The sequence below is a fragment of the Adiantum capillus-veneris genome, chromosome 15, assembly GCF_014529385.1.
Source record: "Adiantum capillus-veneris isolate H3 chromosome 15, ASM1452938v2, whole genome shotgun sequence".
NCBI lineage: Eukaryota > Viridiplantae > Streptophyta > Polypodiopsida > Polypodiales > Pteridaceae > Adiantum > Adiantum capillus-veneris.
Window position 1 is genome coordinate 38,858,142 of NC_140945.1, and position 2,221 is coordinate 38,860,362.

At 41.9% G+C, this 2,221-nt stretch overlaps 1 pseudogene; it reads left to right on the plus strand.

Moving 5' to 3' along the window:
- Positions 1–216: 216 nt before the first annotated feature.
- On the plus strand, positions 217–1,359 carry LOC147440551 (uncharacterized; annotated as a pseudogene).
- Positions 1,360–2,221: the final 862 nt, after the last annotated feature.

The window sequence follows — 2,221 nt, forward strand, 5'->3', positions numbered from 1 at the left end:
CCAGTCACGAGCGCTCACATAGGCCTGCAACCCCTCTTTGAGAGAACGCCATCCTGAATGATGTATGTCGTGTGCAAGTGCCTCACCAAGAATTGTTTCGGGTAGACAATACTTTGATTTCTCAACAATTCCCTAGTGTTTTTGTAGAACATTTTATTTGTTTTATTTGTTCAATGCACTCGTCCACGTTGCTTGCTGAGCACTTATTTCCACACTATGGTGTCAAAATACTCATTGTTGCTAGATTGGCATCAGGATCCTCCTAGCGGAGAAACCATTGCTAGGCATGTTCCTATGTATGGGACATTGCCCATGTGGGCCCCATGGCCCACTTAAGGCAACACATGCTTTCCATCGGACAATGAATGTGAGGAGTTTGTCCCTTTGTCCCAAGAGGTTAAGTTAGCCTAGCCAAGAAATTTGGTCTTCCCCATGCCATGGACTTTATTTCTAATGGAGGAAGCACAACTCCTCCTCCTCCACAACCTAATAAGGTTGTTAAGGTCATGATGGAATTACAAGATGTGGACATGACAATAGGGATAGAACAATCAAGTGGTTATCACAATGAGCAACCAAGTAGCAATTGCCATGACCAACCAAGTGGCAATGTGTCTCGAAAGGCAAGCAAGCGGCCTAGGCAAGTGTCAGTCACATGGGATGATGACACTACCTGTGCTCTGATAAGGATATACGACAAGCAATGGAATCACATCAACAAGGGCAACTTTTTCTTCAAGGACTAGGAAGCCATGATTATGAATCTCAATGCTAAGATGGATACCACATACAACACAGAGAATGCAAAAAATCAAATTGATACCCTCAACAAGATGTACAAAAAGGAGAAGTTGAAATCGTTTTCCATTGGAGCAAGTCCAAGCACATGGTCCTTCTTCGATATCCTAGATGTCATGTGGTGTAAGACCCCCATATGCACTAGCTTGGTGAAGGATTTGAATAGAGATGGGCAACCAAAGGGAAATGAAGACATCTTGAATGAACTTGAACAGGAAGTGGGGACAAATTCCGGGGTGAGTGTCAGTACATTCCAAGACCCTGTAAGCTCCATGGACCACATAGTTAAAGGGAGTCAGTGGTAGCAAAGCAAAGCAGTCAAAGCGATCTCTCTTAATATCTGTGAATCGCACCGTGGGTGAGGGCATGACCAAGTTATGTGACACACTTCATGATGTGAAAGAAAAACACAATACAACATTGAGAGAGCTAGAGGCATCAAGGCATGCAATGGAGAAATGTCTTTTATGAATTTGCAAGGAGGACGACACAAAACACCAACAGATTTACCTTTCCACTCAATTGGAGCTTGCAAAGATTTTAGCTAAAGTTCATGATTAGTACGTAAATGAGTTCTTCTCTAGCAAGGCTATTAATTCTTGTGTAGTATTGTTTAGCTGATGGATGTATGCTTACTGCTTCACAGGTGACAACAAAGTAGCTCGATCTCGTGTCGTCCTAATTTTTGGCTTCATAAGGTAACACTATTGACTTCTAAGTTTGAAAATCACTTTAATTTTGAGTAGTAAATTTTATGGATACCCTTGTCATTATAGGATGGAGAGTTTGTGTATATTTTGGCTTCTACAGTCCTTTGCTATATGCATACAAGATAAACAACCTTGGCAACACCATCGACTTGCGTACGGGAGGCACAACATACACTTGCAGTCCATGTTGTAATTCATGATGTGGGGAGTTTCTTGAGCTTATTAGAGCCCGATGCATGGTGCTATGGGCCTCGTCAATGGTGGGTATTTCGAAGGCAAGAGGTTTTTTGGACCTCAATCCACTGCCGCGTATGGTCACAAGCCAATCTAAATAACCAACACAAATATTTATTTGCCTACCGCATGTCTTATGAGTCTTTCAATAGTGGAGCCTTTCTTGCCCTGTAGTGGTGATTTATTTGTTCGTGCTCCCATAGCTGGAGATTTAGCACTAGTCTATGTATTGTGGAGACTAGCACATTGTCATTCGTCCAAATCAATGACTTGTCTTTACCTTGTCAAGGAGACCACTATACTTAAGTACACCATGATTATATGTTGCATTTTAATCCAGCGTTAACATGTTGCAACGCTTTTATATTTCCATACCTGAGGGTGCTAGACTTAGAAGCATTATGGAAGGATATGAAGTTATTACAGGGTTACCACAAATAGTTGGTGCCACAGATGGAACGCATATTAGATTGCAAAGG